The sequence below is a fragment of the Solanum lycopersicum genome, chromosome 5 (genome assembly GCF_036512215.1).
Source record: "Solanum lycopersicum chromosome 5, SLM_r2.1".
NCBI lineage: Eukaryota > Viridiplantae > Streptophyta > Magnoliopsida > Solanales > Solanaceae > Solanum > Solanum lycopersicum.
Window position 1 is genome coordinate 55,265,318 of NC_090804.1, and position 21,261 is coordinate 55,286,578.

The 21,261-nt window shown below is 33.5% G+C and overlaps 2 long non-coding RNA genes across 2 annotated transcripts; both read left to right on the forward strand.

Annotated features, from left to right (window-relative positions):
* Positions 1 to 2,506: 2,506 nt before the first annotated feature.
* On the forward strand, positions 2,507 to 4,429 carry LOC112941573 (uncharacterized). The gene is made up of 2 exons (XR_003246954.2): positions 2,507 to 3,439; positions 3,859 to 4,429. It is a non-coding gene; the product is annotated as an uncharacterized lncRNA (long non-coding RNA).
* A 12,910-nt stretch (positions 4,430 to 17,339) lies between these two features.
* On the forward strand, positions 17,340 to 19,698 carry LOC104647642 (uncharacterized). Its single transcript, XR_741756.4, has 2 exons — positions 17,340 to 17,960; positions 19,361 to 19,698. It is a non-coding gene; the product is annotated as an uncharacterized lncRNA (long non-coding RNA).
* Positions 19,699 to 21,261: the final 1,563 nt, after the last annotated feature.

Below are 21,261 nucleotides of genomic sequence, written 5' to 3' on the forward strand. Positions count from 1 at the left end.
GAGAGAATTTCTATTGATACGCTATGAGGCCAGAGGTGGATTGGTATCTAACAATAGGGTGATGAAGGATAGATATGAGTGAACCAAAACTCGGGTAAGAATAGTAGAAGACTCAAAGCATCTTTTAGTTAAGATGGGTTTGCACGAGGATTGATAATTTATCCCATTTTTGTGTGCCTTGGTGATGGATGTATTGATATTTGACACGACATACACAAAACGAAACCAGATTGCATTAATGCCTCAAATAGAAAGTAGCGAGCACCATAAAACAAAGAAGGTTGACTTCTTTTGTGAAGGCCGATGACGAAAGCTCAGGAATGTTTCTCGAAGACATCTTTATCTATAAATTTTTTCTCCTCAAATCTAAAGACATATACCAGTGTTCTCGAAAATGTTTTTGGGGCGAGTCTCAAGGCAGCGCGTACCAAAATTTCTCCGGGGTGTAAATTAAAGACGTAGATCCATAAGGCGTAAATTTTTAAATTTGAGGAGTAAGCCTCAAGCATAAAAACGTACGTCCCAGGCGTGAAAACGTAGGTCCAAACATTTTTAATTTAATTTTTTGATTTTTTTTTGCTTTAAATTTTATTTTTTTAATTAGTTGTGTCATGATATTTCTCAAAAAGTAATTATAATACTTTTTTCTTTATTATTGATTATTAATCTTGTGTTATTTATAAAAAGATTATTTGTGAAATCATTGAAAGATTTAATTTTGCTTATTTAAATATTAGTAATAAACAATAAAACTGAAACCTGTGATTCATGAGTCAAAGCTTAAAACCTCTGATTTCCAAAATGTGTTGGTTAGTTTGATTTTTACTCACAGTAAACTTGTATAAAAAAGACATCATATACTTGGAAGATTCAAATATGTATATGTAGAAATAACAAATTGAATTAAATTGTGACTTACTCTTTCTCCTATATATATATCTCGGTTACTCTCTTCTTCACTCACATTTTTCAACTTCATGTCATTGTTGTTATTTGATTTCAATTTTCATAGGTTGTGTACAACATTATTGTTCATTTAAACCTGTGATATTTTTCTAAGAAACTGTGGTGCAATATATATATAACTAGCAAGTGTTGTTGATAGATTTTGCAACTGAGTTAGTTGAAGAGTTCACTCATGGGGCAGAATATGCGGAATACGAAAGATCTGCTTTGAAGGACCTCGCCATTAAGGAATTTACTTTCGTTCGCGGAAGTCGTCTACACTTTTGGCAACAATTACTCTACTATTGTGAGTTTAACCTTCTCCTTAATTCTATGTTTACCTAATTCATGTTGTCCTTCGCTGACTAATCGCCTTTTCTCCCCTATTAAGGTGTTCCTATTCGGTTAACTTCACAGAGTCTCCAAAAAACATCAATTGCCAATGATTTGGAGAATGTATCACAAATGGTAAATAAAACAAAGTATGAAAGAAATTGCTACAGGATTGGTGAATTTTATCATCTTTCATTTTTTTCTTTAATATTCCATGTCCTCAAGAATTTTAGGAAAATTAAATCTCATTAGCGTTTGTGTGTGTGTGTTTTTATCACAGTGATCAACAAGTTGTTTGCTCTTCTTGAAACTTTTGGTAACATCTCTCAGTATCCTTAATGAATTCAATATTTTAATTTGAATGTCATTTTTCTTTGTCTACCTAGATATAATATTTACTTTATACAATTTACTATATTTCGATGAATCCTTTAACATTTATGTATAAACAAGATTAGTAACAATCTTGTCTAAGTACGATATATAAATATAATATTTAATTGAAGCCTAGATAAATTAGGATTAATGAGATGAGAAAAGATCACTTTGTGAAACAAGAAAAAATAAACTTCAAATTTCCCCACTTCGTGATGTTTCAGAATGCAACTTAATTTGGAAGAACTTGAATTTTTTCCTCTTAATTTTAAATAAAATTTTGTTTTTTTCTCTCCTTCTTTTGTAATTTTAAGCAAATACAATTTTTTTTCAAACTCACAAGATTATCAAAAACGAAACCTTGATAGAACAGATACCACTTGATAAGAATCAGATACCAAAATAAATAGTAAAATAATGCAGAAGTAAAATTATAAAGATTAAAGACAAAAATTGAAAGAAAGTGAAATTCAACATTAAAATCTTCAAATATCAAGAGAAGTGCTAAAAATCTTAATTGATTTTAGTAATCAAAATTAGCAAATAAAAATAATTATGATACTAATAAAGTCAATTTAAAAACTTTATACTAGGAAAGTTTTAAAATATGAAACTTTTATTCTCCTATTGGGCTTCATGTAGGCCCTCTTCTTGGGACATGACCCAATCTTTTGGCTCTTGGACTCGAACTTTTAACCATGAAATTTAGTCCACTTGTTATAATTATTGGGCCAATCTTTGACTTTTCTTCCATGATAAACATATTCTTAATTTCTTATTGAATCCCTTCAACTTTAGTGCAAGTAGATTGACATGAATGCTATAAAATCCCTAGTTTTATGATTTAGAAACTAGGTTTTAAAATCTTGGTTTTCTCCCTTAATAATCTTGGTTCAATAATTTTCAATTTCTATTGTTAGAAGGTGATCTTTCAGGCTCAAAATGGCCAAAAGTAGTTAAAGGGACAGGTTGCTATACTGAATAACTTCTCATCTTTTGGGGTCTTTCTACTGGCAGAAAAACTTGTCAAGTCATTCTATTCCAACCTTGTCGAGGCACTTCAGACCGATCCACAAGTTTTTCATTGCATTATTTTATTTGCGGGTCTAATTCTATTAGTGTAGCTAAAGTTCTTCTCTAATACGTATTTATGTATGAAGATCTGCAAAAATTATCCTAGTTTGATTCACTTGCTTTATTCATCTTTTTTTCCTCCATTACACATTTATTTTTCTCTTCTCGTGTCCTTGACTTTCGATACAAGTCATCTAATTCTGCAAATTTTTGTATAAGCCTAAGGATTTCACCTACACTAATTTTTTGTACTTTGTGTCTCGAAAAAATTACTCATTTTGTGTTGTTGTGTTACTGTGCCTTATTTGAAATTAGTTCGAGAGTCAAAAGTCAATTCATCACTATGCATTTAAGTATGCAACATGCTTATGCCAGAACATAGAAAAGCTGAGTGACAGAGATGTTGAATCTATTGCTGGCAATTCTCTACTTGATGCAGCATATTTTGATAACTACAAGTTTGTTGAACTTATAGTCAGAAGATTTCCTTATTTAGTTTATTATGAACTTACACATTGCAATAGAGAATCGCTGCAAAATTGTGTTTAAGTTGGTCTGTCAGATGAGCCGGATTCTGAACCATTTGGTGATTTATTTTGACTCCTCGGGCAATACCATCTTGGATTTGGCTGGAAAGATGTCACCACAAAATAAGCTAAACTTTGTCTCTGGACCAGCTTTTCAGATTCAACTAGAACTACAATGGTTTAAGGTGATTCAACTTCTGTACTCCAATAGAATTTATCTCATTATGTGGTTAAAAATTTGTACTTCTTCAATCCCAAATTATTTGTCAGGTTTCTCTTTTCAAAAGTCAAACTGGACCAGATCAAGTTTTGATGTTAAAAAACTATATGACAAGTTATTAATTTTCTCATGTTAATTTTAAAATATAAGTCAAAGTTAATGTAGTTTGACTCTTGAAAAGTGACAAATGACAACTAAAATGAGACAAAGAGAGTGATGACTAAGCATTTTAATTGCCACATTAATTGCACTATTGGTTTTTCCAAATAAAATTCAGTTTTTAGTATACAACCTTGAGTAAATGTTTTCCTTTTAAAATTTTCAAGTTATATATGTATTGTTGAATAGTCTTGTTGCGTATAATACTATGTCAAAGTAAAGCAGATGGTCCCGCCTTAAATCGTGAGGAGAAAGCTCCGTATGTGGTTTTTACTGAGGAACATGAGAAGTTGAAAGTAGATGGAGAGAAATGGAACATCAAGCACACGCACAATTGCAGCATCACTATTTGCTACCATCGCCTTTGCTGCAGCAATCACAGTACCAGGTGGCAACAAAGAAAAAAGTGGACTCCCCATTTTCTCAGCTGGAAACATTGTGTTTTCATCATTTTTGCAATCTCGAATGCAGATTCATTGTTCACTTCAAGCACCTCTCTATTAGTGTTCTTTTCTATTTTGACATCTCGTTATGCACAAGAAGATTTCCTGCATACTTTGCCAAGAAGTCTTATCCAGGGAGTGGTAACTCTGATTATTTCCACAGTATTTATGATGTTTAACAAAGAGTTTGGGCAGGAGAAATCATGGGTTTTTATACCCATCGTGACAATGGCTCTCCTACCCATTATTTCATTTGTGCTTCTGCAATTTCCCTCCTTGTTGATCTCGTTTCCTCAACATATGGGATGGCATTTATGAAAATTAAACAAGAGTAACTTCTTGTTCTAAAGTACTATTTTTGATTGCTTGTTTTAATATTTGAACACGTCAAGTCATGTTACCTTTATAAATTGAGTATTAACTATTCTACTGTTTCTTAATAAATGTACTCCTTTTGCTATCTCTCCATAATCAAATCTACACGACTAGTAGATAAAGAATCTTATAATTATCAAAACTCATATTTTCTTTATTACAATGTTCAATATTTGGAAACATTCATTTGTTGCATTTGTCTCTGCTCTTGAACCTCGCAGAGTAGCTATCTCGTATACGTCAAACAAGGGGACTTGATGCAAGTGATGCTTGTGGTTGTAAGGATAATTCCACTATTATATCATTATATTATGTTGTTCATGAAAATATTATAAACTTTAGTCTCTCTTCCTAATTTTTCCCCCTTAGCAGTATTTACCTCACTTTTTTTTTGCTAAAACAAGATGACTTAAAATTGTCTGTCAATATAGTTCTCCATGATAGCTAATTTTGTTAAGAGAAAGATCCACAAACAATTTGAATCAAATATTAACTTATTTGAAAAAAAAAAGTAAGAAAGAGAGATACATATTCGTAGGGGGTAGAAGTAGGAAAACAAAGAAAAGTTTATGATGTTATTCATGGACAAGATAATATATTATTATAATATGACATTATTAATTTGCTTATGAAGTACTAATTATTTCAATTATGATTAGACTATTGATGTAATCAATTAAATCTTAGTCATTAATTTCTCCATATGTCAAGGTTTCTTCAATCAAAATAAGAACTTGAGAAAAATGGATAGAAGAGAAATGGAAGACGTGGATCGTGTTTGTAGTAAATTATGGGTGAAATATGAATTATTCAAATGAGTTAAGCTTCCAACTTTTACTCAATCAAAGTTCATTGAAAAAGTGATGTTTTTGAACATCCCATATATCAGAGATCATCATATATATTATTATAAGTGAGAAGCTTCAAAAGTGAAAAGTCAATTAGATTACCATTTTACCTCTACACTAAATCAAACATTCAATTATTTAAATAATAAAGAAGAATTTTTTAATAAAATAAGACGAAATACACGTTCTAGGGTGAGTTAATAATCAAACATCTAATAATGTAATACCCCGGAAGTTCATGACTTAGCTAGATCCTCACTATATGAAAAAAAAAAGCCTTAAAATAATGTCTCTAAGACAAAAATAATGCATTCAAACTATCTAGGAAGCATTAGAATCAAAATGTAAAAAACAATCACGCGTCCGGAGACTAGTGAAAATGGAAGTGTGCCTTGGTATGTTTCAAGAAGTTTTAAGAGTCGAAATTTAGTCAAATTTGGCAAAAAGGTGTTAAACACATGGTAGAGTGTGTTTAGGATCGAAACGTCTAGGTACAACTCCCCAAGGACCACCCTAGGGGTCCTTGAGGAGGACCCTTGAATTTGACCCTAAAAGTTGTCTTTGGACAGTGGCAGTCGACGAACCAAACAAAGAGCCGTCGATGGGTCAATGGCCCGTCGATGGTCGTCTTTGGTGAAGACTTAGCCATTTTCCAAAAATGGCCAAAATTGGACTCTTTGACAAGAACCACGGATTTCCAGTACGACGCCATGGTTTGGTGTACGAACCGTAGACGGGGTTTCGTCGTTTGGAATCCCACTTCACTCTCCAAAACTCGGTTAAGTGAGGGTTGTTCAGGAATTGATTAATTGATTAATTAGGGTCTTAGGTATGTTATAATTAGTTAATTAAGGACTTTATAAGTACCCTAAGTCAATTAACTAACTTAACACCCCATTATTTAACCAAAACCCACTTATCTCCAACTTCTCTCTAGCTTCCCTCACCCAAACTCAAACCTCCATTGAAGGAACAATAAATCTCCAAGAGAAGGACGAATTCACAAGGAATCCATCTCAAATTCATGGAAAATCATCCCTAAGGAATGGTTTCTTTCACTCTTGGGATTCTTTCCCCAAAAGGTCCTTCCAAAAGATGATTTCTAAATTCCCCAATACTAGGGTTGCAATCTACACATGGGTCCTCTTTTCAAAACGTAATTGTTGTTCAATTGTAATGAATTATGACCTTTTATTTTTTATTAACTATGTAATTATGGATAATTGTTGTTAATCACTTGAGATATCGCTTTGGACCTTTGTTCTTCCCTAAATTCATTATACCTTGAAAGTTTTATGTTAATTGTGGAAGATGATGAGTATATAGATTATGCACAATGATTATTTCTATGAAATACTTATTGAATTTGTTTGGTTCTTTCTTAAATTCAACTATGAAATATGAGTTACTTAGATAGTAATGATCCTATGTCTAATGTGTGGTTGTGATGTTGACGATAAATATTCCTCATCCTTATACCTCGACACAGGAATTAGCTATCAAGTATGTATGAATGATATAGTATGATTATTATATGATTAAAAGTAGCTTCTTATGATTATAATAAATTGATAAGTGAAAGGTTTACCCACTTGATTAGGGGTTTCTAAAGTGAAAGTATTGTTCTCACTTGTGATGACCTATAAGCTATTATGTTAAGCCGTTTACATAGGAGTCTAGAAGAGACTAATGTGAACTTGTATTAGTAAATAAGATGATAACTAAAAGGAATAAGTTCTTAGCACCGAAAGGACATGTAAATGACATGGAGGTCTCATGTTTAGTATGTCCGGCCTCCCACATGGATTTCTTTACGTTTACCATGTTCGGATTCCCAAGATATGTGTTGTCTCATGAGATGGAAACCCCCGTCTGGGAAGTCAAGGTTTGTATTAACAATTTCCTTGACCCTTAACAATGGGCCCACATAGGATTATAGCTTAGTGGATCCACCTAGATAGCTATGTATGAATGATTACACCTTAGGAAAGTGTTAACCCTCTCTTTTCAGTGTGGGAGTAGAACACCGGATTTCATGTAGCTCACATGGTCTAATATCATTTATTGCAATTATTTTCCATAATCTAAAAATAAATGAATAATTTAAAGGTATTAACTCTTGTTAGGGATTTTCTTGAAGGTTTCTACATGGTGTGAGAGAGGGGATGTGACTTCTCTTACACATTGCACTTGTAGGGTCCTAATGGATGGTTCTAGTAGTTTTCTATTATAATTAAGTTAATTATATGTTATGTATGTCTAGTTATGTGTATTATCATTATGAAGAAAGTATTACATAATGAAATATGAATTTATGTTTTATGTATGTACTAGGAGTCAAGGTGATACTTAGCTTTGGATAGGGTTATGGAATTCTATTCTTGGCATTGCACAATGTGTTGCTTGGGTTGGTTACACTTTGGTATGACATTATGTTGAATTGTCTTAAAATGCTTATTATATGTTCATGTTGGGTAACATTGATAGAAAACATGATTTTGACTAAAATGTACTTTTTCTTATGCATTAATCGTTTTTATGCATGGAAGTTATACTTAGTACGTGTAATGTACTAACTCATATTTCTTACTCCCCCCCCAACAATGTAGGAAAGGGCTATTGGTGAGTCCTCAAGTTCGGGGATATTGCCATTCTTCTACTCTAGATATGATGTTGCTTATGTCTAAATACGCTCATTCTTTCCATTATCATTTGAGACTATTGTTGTAAGCCTATATGTGGCATAATGTACTTCTAAAGGCTATACTGAATGTTTTAATTCTCTTTAGATGGTTTTATGTGAGAAAAAGTATTAGACTAATTTTATGAATTACCTATGCTAAATGAGAAGTCTATGTAAACTTCAAAAGAGATGAGTCTACGTAAACTCCGTATATGATATGTGAGAAGTCTAAGTATACTTCACTTTGTAAAAGTTCTAAATTTTTGCATTTTTGACCTATGATATATAATGATGATTGCTAAGGACTAGTCTAAGTCCTCTTTGAGGATGAAGACGCCGGTTACTTCTAGAGGGTGCTCTCCAATATCGTGAAAAACTTGGTATCAAAGCACGAGGTGGAGTAATTTTAGGATTGATGTGTCATTAAATAAATAAAGTAGAGTATTGCTCATGATTGTGAAGCGCGCCACACTTATGAACGATCGACTATGTGATTCTTAGGAAATTCTCATCTTCTTGGTATTCCTACATTGCGCCTCAAAAGTCTTAACTCTATGTGTCTTTTAATATAATCTATTTCTTGTGCTTAGAAGCAATGAATACAAGAAGGAGCAACGCTCAAACGGACGAAGACGACAATGTAAATGAGGCGGTTCCCCCTCAAGCCCCTTAATATCCTCAAGTTCCTATTGAAGAAGGGGCTATGTCTAATGTTGAGATAAGTGCATCCATTATAGATTGACTCAAGTGTTGGCTAATCAAGTTGCTAGGGATACTAGGGTGCAAGTGATTTCCAATGCTAGAACCACTACATCAAGGATAAGGGATTTAATAAGGATGAATCCCCTTACTTTCTTTGGCTCCAAGGTGGAAGAAAACCTACAAGGGTTTATTGATGAAGTATTCAAGGTTCTTGATTCCATGGGTGTGACTTCTAAAGAAAAGGCTGTACTAGCTGCCCATCAACTCAAAGATGTGGCTCAAGTTTGGTATGAACAATGGAAGGATGAGAGACCGGTTAGAGAAGGCCGGATTACTTGGGGGGATTTCAAGAAAAAATTCCTTGATAGGTTATTTCTTTTGGAACTAAGGCAGATAAAAATGAAATAATTTATCAATATTCACCAAAGGAATATGAGTGTGAAGGAGTGTAGCCTCAAGTTCACTGAATTATCCAAATATGTTTCTACTATGGTGGCGGATTCTAGGGCTAAGATGAACAATTTTTTCAGGATATCTGATCTTGTGGTTAATGAGTGTAGGTTGTCTATGTTGATACCTACCATGGAATCTCTCGTCTCATGATTCATGCCAAACAAATTGAGGAACAAAATCTTAAGCAAGTTTGTAGGAGTTGAAGAAGACAAGAGCCAAAGATGGAAATTCTTCCAAGGATAGGTTTGAAGTGCAACATAAGCCAAGGTTCAAGACTAGGTTTTTCAACCAAGTCCCTTCTAACACTCCAAAGATCAACTAAGGTAAAGTGTCTTAACCCAAGACTCAAGAGGTGAGTGGTAGTGCTCCCTATGTTGAGAAGTCTACTTGATTTAAATGTGGTAGAAAATACGTAGGCAAATGTCTAGTTGGCAAGGGTAATTGCTACAGTTGTGGTAAGATTGCCCACATGAAGAGGGATTGTCTTGTGATGAAAGCTCAAGGAAGGAAAAATGATCAAGCACAATCAAGTGCTCCCAATCCTAATACTCCTAAGCAGAATCGTTTATATGCTCTCCGCTCTAATGGTGATCAAAAAGATTCTCCCATGTTGTCACCGGTACGTTACAAGTATTTTCCGTTAATGTCTATGTTGTACTAGATCCCATTGACACTTTGCCTTTTGTAACTCCTTAAGTGTCCATGAAGTTTGATGTAATACCCTATGTTCTTAGTGAACCTTTTTCGGTTACTTCCCTGATAGTGACTTGGTTATTGTCCAATAGAGTTACCTTTGTCAATTAAGTAGAACTTGACATGATTGATTTTTATGTAATTTTGGGGCTGGATTGGTTGGATGCTTGTTTTGCTTCCATAGATTGTAGTTAAGTTCAAATTTCCAAATGAAACCTTTCTTAGAATGAAAGGGGGGGGGGGGGGGAAATTCAATCCCTAGAAGTTGAATCATTTGGTGTCTAAAAGCTTGTAAGATGATTTCTAAGGGATGTATCTACGATATTTTGAGGGTCAAGGACTTTGAGTCCGAGGCTCTTATTTTAGAGTCGGTCCCGGTAATGAAGGATTTTCTGGAAGTCTTTCCAAATGACTTACCCGGAATTCCCCCCGAACAGAAAATAGACTTCGATATTGACTTATTGTCGGATACAAAACTCATCTCAATCCCTCCTTACTGGATGGCTCCGGCCGAGTTAAAGGAACTAAAACTTAAACTCAAGGACTTACTAGACTAAGGTTTCATAAAATCAAGCAGTTCCCCATGTGGCACTCCGGTGTTATTAGTGAAAAATAATGATGGGTCTCTTAGAATGTGTATCCACTACAGACAATTGAACAAGGTCACTATAATGAATAAGTATTATCTCCCTAGGGTTGATGACTTGTTTGATCAACTCCAAGGTGCGAGTTAGATTTGAAAAATTGATTTGAGGTTGGGATATCGCAGACTTAGGATGAGAGGTGAGGATATTAATAAAATGGATTTCCGAACTAGGTATGGTCATTATGCGTTCCTAGTTATGTCTTTGGGTTAACAAATGCCCCGTGACTTTTATAGACCTAATGAATAGAGTATTCCAAGATTACCGTGATTCCTTCGTAATTGTCTTCATTTATGATTTCTTTGTATATTCTAAGAGTTAGGATGAGCATATGATCCATTTGATGGTTCTTTTGTAAGTCCTCAAGGAACATCAACTCTTTTCTAAGTATAGTAAGTGTGAATTTTGGTTGAGATCGGTTGCTTTTCTTGGCCACATTGTTTCATGTGAGGGTATAGTGGTCAATCCAAAGAATACGGAAGAATCATATCTTCAAGCAACAAAAGATAAAGGAGTTCCATCTCAAGCAACAACTGCATAGTGTGAATCTAGAAACCAAATTAGTTGATGAATAAATTAAGGAATTCGAAGGGATATGTTGGTGTTGCAGCCATTCACTAGCATGCAGATGAGGATAACAAAGTGATTAATTTTTGTAGGGGTCTTAGGTCTTAAGTAAAAGACCTTCAGAACTGTCATGTTAGGTAAGAAACTGTATCCTACTTTTAATCAATTTGTTAATGCTCTTAGTGGTTTTTATATAAGGGAGGATGAAAAAGAAATGCCTCAACAAAATCATAACAAGGCATTCTCTACCCAAAGAGGCAGGGGAAGCGGAAACTACTTTCAAAGAAGAGGAAACAATAGCTTTAATTCCAGAGGAAGAGGCTTTAAGCTTGCTGGACAACTAACAGGTTCTTATAACTGCAGAAACGGACTAGGCCCTCAGAAAAGTCCTTTAAGTGGAAGTCATGAGAGGAGTAATTCTAATGCGTGTCAAATTTGTGGTAGGAATAATCATACTGATCTTAAGTGTTTTTACAGGTGGGATTACTCTTACCAAGCTGCAGATGAGTTACTAAAAGCATTGGTTGCCACTGATCTTCAAAACATTGATGACAACTTGTAAGTGGACTCAGGAGAAAGTAGTCACATGACATGTAAATGAGGTATCCTAATTGATCTAAAACACTAAAATGGACCACATAAAATTATTATTGGGCATGGATCAAAGTTAGACATAATACATGTTGGGAACAAATCCAGATCAGGTCTAAAACTAAAGGATGTTCTTGTAGTCCCTAAGATTAATAAGAATTTAATCTCAGTTAATAACCTTGCAAAGAATAATTATTGTATTCTTGAATTTGATGAAACTAACTTTTTTGTAAAGGACAAGAAGACAAGGACACTTCTTGCCAAGGGAACTTAAAGTAATGGGCTTTATGCTTTTGAAGATAACAGTCTCTATGCTTTAACTGCTGCATACGATTAGAACACGTCATACAACATGTGGCATACTAGATTAGGGCATCCTAGTTTGAAGTCTTTAATGTTTTTGAATAGTAATAGTTGCATCAATATTAGTAGTTGGAATAAAATTCCTACTGCTTGTTCTAGTTGTCAATTGGGAAAGAGTTGTAAACTTTCATTTGGTTTGAGAAATAAAATTAAGAAAGAACATTTACTGAAAATCCATTATGACTTATGGGGACCTGCTCCTATCGAATCTTCACAACATATGAAATATCATGTCATTTTTATTGAGGTTCACCTGAGATGTACATGGATTTATCCACTGAAAAGGAAATCTGAATTCTTTGATGTCATCGTAAAATTTCAAAAAATGATGGAAAAACAATTCTCTAAAGAAATTAAGTTTTTTTAGTGTAATGAAGGTGGTGAGTTTATTCGAACAGACTTCATCAAACATTTGAAAGATTGTGGCATTGTGAGACATATCTCATGTCCTAATACACCTGAACAAAACAAAGTTGCAAAGAGAAAATATATGCATATTGTGGAGACTGACTTAACTCTACTTCTTCATTCTAACCTACCTTTGTTTCTATGGTTGAGCCTTTCCTCACTGCAGTATTCCTTATTAATAGACTATCTTCCTCAGTCCTAAAGATGGTGACTCCATTTTTAAGTTGTATGGGAACAACCTGATAACAATACTTTAAAAGTGTTAGGGCGTAGAAGTTTTTCGTATATCAAGGTTAGCAACAGTCCAAAGACTTATCCTTGTATGATCATAGGGTATAGCAGCCAACACAAAGGATATAGATACTATCATCCATCTACAATGAGGGTACATGACCTTAAACAAGCCCCAAGAGCCTAGTTTGATGCGTTTAACATGCATCTCTTGCACCTTGGCTTCATCTGTAATAAGGTACTATAAATTATTTATTATTTACATTGCAAGCTCACAAATAATCATATTTCTCTTGTTATATATGGATGATATTATTATCACCGGTAGCAATGCATGGCATGTCTCAGAATTTGTTTGACAACTTGGAAAAGAATTTGACATGAAAGATCTTCGCCCTTTACACTTCTTTCTTGGAGTTGAGGTTAAGTATTTTGATGGGGGTATCCACTTAAGCCAGAGTAAGTATGTTAATGAGATACTAAACAAGATTGGAATGACTTTTGAAAAGGCTATAGCCACTCTTTTGGCTCCAAAGCATGGTCTACGTGAAGTTGTGAAAATCCTGGTTGAAGCATCTTCTTACAGAATGATAGTAGAGAGTGTTCAATACTTGACTCTCACCAGGCCGAATATTACTCATGCTATGAATTTAGCAAGTCATTTTATGCAAAATCTAAACAGTGAACATCTTTAAGGGGAAAAAATAATTTTCAAGTACATCAAAGGCTCTTTGGACTTATACTTATTTCACAATCACCATATAGGTTGATGGATACTCAAATGCTGATTGGGGAGGTTGTACCACAACTAGGAGAACAACTACATGTTATAGAATCTACTAGGTGGAAACTGTATTTTGTGGACCTCCAAGAAACAGTCCACAATTGCTCGCTCAAGTGCTGAAGTTTTAGTATAGAGCACTTGCCTCCACTGCCTCAGAGATTACATGGATCATGTATCTAATTCATGACCTTAGGGTGTTTCTTCGATCTGTCTTTACATTGTATTGTGACAACATGAGTGCTTTAGAAATGATAGTTAATCCAGTTATGCATGGTAGAACTAAACATGTTGAAATGGACTATTATTTTGTTCGTGAGAAGGTGTCCAGAGGAAAACTTGTTACTCAGTTTGTGAAGTCTAAGGATCAATTAGCAGATATTCATACAAAAGCATTAACCAAATAGGTTTTTGCTGAGTTTCATCGCAATTTAGGAGTTACAGTTCATCCACTCACTAGTTTGAGGGGAAGTTTGAATGAAGCTGATGGAACATGTCAAAAGAACAAGTACGATGAAGTTGTCTGACGAGTTTGAGTTTGAGTTACACTAAGACTATACTACTAAATCCTAGTTTATGTACAAGTCTATACTTTTTACGACTAAAGTTGATGTAGTCGACTAGGATAAGGTGTAAATAATATATTTGTGTTGTATTAGGATTCCTAGTGTAGCTAGTATATGACACTTCTCCTATATAAGGAGTATGTGACTCAATCATTCAATTATCAGTACAATCCTTGATTTCTCCACATATACGTGAGATTTCTACACAATCTATTGTATCTAGGAGTTCACATTACAACAAATTTTGTCCACGCCACACTAATTTTAAAGAACATTTAAAAAATGTTGTCAAAACTGTCTAAGGGACCGCTTTTTCAGGCATGGTCTTTCTTTAAGACTTTTGGCTACAAATAATTAAGCAATTCTTGAAAAATGTGCCCTTTGGATAATATAGATTACGCTTTATAAGTGTTTGTGTGTGTTTGTGTCTGTGTGTGTGTGTGTGTGTATATATATATATATACATATATATATATATATATATAAAAGAAACATAGGAAAGGTGACGTGACACTTTTTTATGGCCTCCATTGATATTTATCTTTTCCCCCCTTTTTTTGGTCATTTTTGTTTCATGTAATTAATTATTTTATTTGTAGTATCTCAAAAAATATTACATTCATTACTCAACTTTTCACACCCCCCCCCCCCTCTTTTTATTAGATATAACGTGCAACAATATTAATTCTCTTAATTACATATTTTTTCCCTATTTAAATTTAAAATTTGATAGTACAAACTAACATTATTCTTTAATATTTAATAGCAAAGTAACAATTCTCTAGAAGAATAAAGTTAGACAAATAATATTTTATATATAAGACACGCAAAAGGCCAAAAATACCCTTAGACTATTTCAAAAGGTTATAATATACCCCTCATCCATCTATTAGTTAAAAATACCTCTCACTTCACTTTTTGGCTCACTCTTAGACTTCATACTATCACAATATTATTTAAGTGATTTTAGTATTACTATGCTGACATGATAGATTTTTATTTTCTGAAATTAGAAACCCACCTTCACCCTTTAATTTAACCTACCCCATGACCCAAAGACACATCAAATTAAAACATCCGTTCTTTTAGTAAGTTACATTATTTTATAATCTCAAGCTTATAATCAATTCAAATAAAAAACCTAAATTTTGAAATTTTAATTTAGCATTGTTTAATTTTAATTTGCGTCTAAACAAATACTGATATTAATGAAAATTAAATTTTTGTTATATTTGTTTTTAGGTCTGGTCGAATCATAGAAAATTTTCTTAAAAAATAAATCAAAGTTGACATTTGTCATATTATTTAGGGATAATGCCCAAGTACCCCCTTAACCTATGCCTGAAATCTCAAAGACACACTTATACTATACTAAGGTCCTATTACCCCATGAACTTATTTTATTAATAATTTTTTACCCCTTTTTTGACCTACGTGGCACTATCTTGTGGGTCCAACGATGGTTGACTTTTTTTTAAAAACTAGTGCCACGTAGGCTAAAAAGGGGTAGAAAATTACTTATAAAATATGTTCAGGGGGGTAATAGGACCTTAGTATAGTATAAGTGTGTCTCTGGGATTTCAGACATTGGTTGAGGGGGTACTTGTGCATTTTCCCTATTATTTATGATAAGTAAATATTAAAATCTATTAATAAAATACAGATTAGATGATTATGTTCCCAAATGACGGTCAATTGCTGCAGATTAAATATTATCAGATTGGTAATTTAAAGAAATGCACTTTGTTTTAGATGAAGGATAGGTATACAAATTGACGGAAAACTAAAATAATTTTATGCAAATAACACTTTTGGAGTAATAGATTTTTCTTTTTCTCTTTGTGAACCCTCAATCACTAAGTAAAGATACTCAATTTTTTTGAAAGATACTTTCAATATGTCATGTAACATTTTTAACGGAAATTTGGTGAACCCCTTGCTACTGTTGCATTTTTTTCAAGAAAACTGAAATGGCTCTTTATTAGAAAACGAAATTAGTTTTTTTTTGGATTCCAGAATGAAAGTGGCGGATGTTTTAGTTTTAATTTGATGCATCATTGGGTCATGAAATGGGTTAAACAAAGGGGTGAAAGTGGAATTCTAATTTCAGCAAATAAAAATCTGTTACATCATTATAATAATGATACTAAAATCAATAGAAAATTATGTTAGCTGAAGGATAAAAGTGGGCCAAAAAGGCGGAGTGAGGGGTATTTTAACCAAAAAGGTGGATGAAAGATATGTTTAAATTTTTTCAGATAGTCCAAGGGTATACTGGACCTTTTCTGCTCAAGAAATAATGTGAGGCTCATCATCATCACCAATAACCAAAGGAGAAAGTGCAAGACAACAACACCACCACTACTAAGAGATAACAATATAATTCCATCATGATTTCTCTGCTAAATTTGTAAGAGGTACACTTTTTATTTATTTATTCATTTCATGGAATATACTTTTCATAATGACATATTCTTTCTTTTTTACCAATCATCAGAGTTTGTATAATGATGTACATGTGATTGATCTCTCTCACACATATATGTGTGTTGAGCATTCATGAAAGAGATATGATATTGCTTTTGTTGACACCCCATTTTGACTCCCCCCCGAATGATCAATTAACGAGCTTCTAATTCTAAAAGATTTGAAATAATTTGATTTTATAAAAAAATTTAATATTTTGTCGAGTTATTTTGAATTGATCTCGTCAGTTTTCATAGTTTTAGATAAATATAAATGTTTTACACAAATTTGTACATAGTTAATATATTTTACAAATATTTCGAAAATCATCTCAAAATTTTTTTAATTTTTCAGTAAGTATTTTCTTAAATTAGTTTAGGTTAAAATTTGGTTAAAAATTTTAATTATTGAGTTAGGTTAATTACTTTATCTTATTAAAATTTTAAATCTCATTAATTAATTAATAGTAATTCTTCATATTCGAATCCAAGTCGAGTCTTCGGAATTAATTCTTTTGGTCACGACTTTAATCTGTTTGACTAGATTATTAATTATTCTATTGTGGAAAAATCTTTTAAACCCGTCTGAGACCAAGTTGGGTTTATTTTCTAGTCCAACTTTTTCATTTTTTCAGCAATCCCAATCCATTCCTTTTTTCCAACCAAAAAAGGCCCCAATTTTATCTTTGTTCAAATTCCAAAAGAAAATAACACACAATAAAACACCTAACAACAAGTACCTCCCAAACCGGTCCAATTTTCTTTTCCCTTAGAAACCCATCGATTCCCATCACCAAAAGACAGCAGCGTGAAAATTAACAGCACTTCAACTCCATTAGTCGAAAAATGTGTGAGCACACCAAGCAATCCTTACACGCCTCATCTCTCCTCACGCAAGAAACGACAAGTCACTACGTCAAAAGAGACGGAAAGCAAGTCCCCAACGTCTCTATCTTCAAGAAAGTACAATCTGGCACAATTTTCCATAATTCCAACTGCAATACTCGTCCTTGCTCGCTTGGATGGGCGCCACGTCGAGGAGCAAGAACGAACAGATCAATCAAGAGCTCCATCCTCATTTCCAATTTTGGAATGGGTCAAGAGCCTCAGAAAAAGTTGTTCGTCTAGAACAATGAAAGTTTTCGGACTTCAACATTGAAAAAGGGGCCTCTTCTTATCCAATGTTGGATTCCCCTCCCCATTAATACGAACCCTAATTTCTTTCTATATAAACTTCTTTTTCTCCAATGTGGAGGAGTTTTTTTTTTGGGGGGGGGGGGTTTGAAAATCCAGCGAAAAGATTGTTGTTGGATATTTTTTAGAGAAAGATACAGAGTGCAACTTGGTAAAAATTCCTACTGAATGTGTCTCAAAAACAAAGGAGTCAATCAGCTTTAGCACCTAAGTTAGATACTTCCGTCCAAGCTTTTTATTACCATCCAATTTCATATGTTGGTGGTAAAGTTGGCTGGTAACCTCTGCTCGCCAAGTTCCGATTTGCTGCCCTAGAAAAGGTAAATTCCTTTTAGCATTCGCTCGTCTTATTCGGCTTTAGTTTGCGTTTTGAAATCTACTATAACTTTCTTTTTTCTTTCACTTTCACATGTCTCTTTCATCCTTGGGTTTATTTTTTTGTTTTGATTTATGTTGATATGTGTTGTTTTGCTAGAGAATTGGAATATGTGTTTGCCTTAATATATGCCTAAAAGATGGATAAAGAGTTTAGCTCTTCATTTGGTTGGTGTTTTTGACGTTTTCTTTCTAGCTGATTTTCACTATCGTTTGGTTGCTACTTGTTAGGTTGTCTAAGATATCATGTTATTATATTAGTTTGATTCAAATATCTACCTTTTCCTGCATTTTGAGTCTAGTGGTTAACACATCTAAGTTCTCTTTGCTAGTTTGAAGAATGTTTTAACTTGGTCGAGTTTGTGTTACATACCATCAGTGTGTCATCCATTTCCTTGCTGTATTTTCCTTATTTCCAGATGGATCGTTTCAACTGGTGAAATCAATTATTCACCTATTTTTAATCTTTCTTCCAGTTAAAATTTTATGTCTCGTTGCATTAACTTTTATTTGTGTCAAAGAGGAGTAATCTTGTTTATTCTTTTGGGTTTTACTTTAAACTTTCCTTTAGTAAGGTACAATCAAATATGGTTTCTATCTTGTTGTTACTTGTAAATGACTATGTTTTTTGTAGCTCAAGTTTGATTCCTCTACTGAGAAATTGTTCTGTTATGTGAGATTTCAAGTCTTTTAATTTCTTGTAGGCTTTCTTTGAAAATCTTTGCATTTTTTCGCTGATCATTGCCATTGAGGGATAAAAAATATTTTGGTATAGGTCGACGAATCTTTGAATGTAAAAGAAGTGGCCCATTGTTAGCTTTCTCGCTACTGTTGAATCTTAGAGGTCTATTTGATGAGTTTGTCATGTTTAATCATTTTGGCATGTGACCAACATGTTTCTACTTCATTTATTTCCTCTATCTATTTAGGTAAACATTTGGAAAGATGAGATGCACACTAATTTTTTTCGTAGCATACTTTATCTTGTCTAACGCATTTGGCCATTAATGTTTTTAGTCACTGTCTCCAACACGATTTGTTTAATTTATTCCACTCTGACTTGATTTGGTGATCTTTACTAATATGTCGTGGTAACATGGGTTCATCGATGCAAAATTTATACTTATAAAATGACTATGTTGATGTGACTTTAGATTCATATGGGTTAGATGAATTAGATCGTTTCATTTAATGTCGTTCAGAATAAATGAGTCTTGGTATAACTATATTTGATGTTACCAATATTATGTTTTGTTGCGCCAATACTTCGTAGAATAGTTTCTTTGTCTTATTTTTTACTTGAACTCTCTTGGACCTTACTATACTTTTTTCTTTTTCATGGAAGATTTGCTCGAGTTCATTACGAAGTCCTTCTCGCCCTCTTGCATTTTGGGAGAGCAACAAAGGCTCAAAATTTCTTCTTGAGTAAATTAGCATGAAATAGACGTATAGGTCCCAAAGTCCGAGAAAATAAAAAAAAGGCCGAGAGCTTGAAGATTTTGGGTCAAGAAGCCCAAATTTATTTTTACGAAATATTGTATTTTGTTATTTTTGGGCCTAATCCCTTGCCATTTTACTACTATTAGATTGTTAGAACATAGGACAGGTACAAATAGGCTAAAAGCCAAAGACAATATGGTTCAAAATATCGGTCCAGGCAAACAGAACCGGATTTGGACCCAACTATCTTTCTCTCTCTCTATTACATTCTCGTTTGTTAATTTTTTATTAATTGTCTTTAGCTTTAGGGTTAAAAGAATTCAAATCCCCGCAGGCACCTTTATCTTTTAACTATTTTAAATTAAATCGATCATCCGAATAAAAAATAATAGATCTTGCAAATCAAATAACTCACTTAGATAGTAGGTCGATGTTTTTCATTATTGAAAAGTGTCTAAATGAATGTATCAAAACCAAGCTCGAACTAAAAATACTTTTAGCCAAATAAATTTAGTTGTTGGATAATTGCGAGTTAGCAAATGTTTGAGGAGTCGTTACAACGTTCCTAAAATATAAATATGAATCCCCGAATCCCTTTATAGTTTTCCATTAGGTTTCCTTTTTAAATCTTTTGAAAACTAAGTTTTCTGGATTTTTCTTTAAAAATTAAATGGCGACTCTAAACAAGTCAAAACTTATAAACTATAAAAATATTTTTCCTCCAAATAAAATAGAATGGTGAATCCGCTGGTGATTTGGAGGTTTCTAATGTTAAAACAAAAAATATTTGTCTATGTGAAATAATTGCTTACTTGTTTCTTTATCGTACTATTAAAACTACTGCATTTTCATGGCATCAACTTCGCGAAACGGTAATATAGTTTTCATTAGGACAAAGGGAGTTACGTTACTTACCACGACTTCTTTCAGAAAATACACAAGTATATCTTTGGAAGTAATAAATGACTAGTTGGCTTGCGGTCATCCAACGTCGTTTGTTAGCTTCATACCCGTGTGTATGACTTACGTAACCGCCATTTTTGAACCAATTCTAGTCAACCTAAGATAGATAGAAACCAAAATCGAATGTAAGCATTAGCCTAAGATGACTTAATACCCAAGGAGTATTAAGTCCATTAGTAAAACCGTTAAAATCATGTCCAAGGTCTTCGTCCTAACGACATACCATATTATTTGACATTTGAATGATGTGCATGAGGAAACTAAAATATGGGGTAACTAAACTTAATTAGGTTTTCTTTTGTAGGTATGAATCATTTTCCAAGGTTCGAAATGGTTTTGTTAAGCACAGCTTTAAATCAAGATGTGGTACAACGACCTTGATGGGGATTATAAAAGAACCCTAAACAAATATATCGGTGCCCTAACGGAACTACTCAACATGGTAGGTTTGCACGAACTGATCAAAGTCATCACAGGTTATTGGCACAACGAGAAAATTGTGTTCCGATTCGAAACTGGCGAAATCACCCTGACAATCAAGAAACTTTGAGACTGCATCAACACAATTGGTACAGGGTTAGAAAGAAGGGTGAGAAAACAAGAAGACATTGATTCCTAACAAGCCTTACGTCGAGGATATGACAAGATGGATTGGGTTGGAAAATGATTACGCTTATTGGGCCCAAGAATCTAGTGTATCATTTAGGGACCTCTACGTTAGATTTGGGCATGAAAGTTTTTTATGCAAAGTATAACAAATAGTTCAGAGTTACCTACAGGGAATAGAATGAAATCCGGCCTTTGGCATTTTCTGTCCCACTATTGGAAACAATGGTCTTTTCA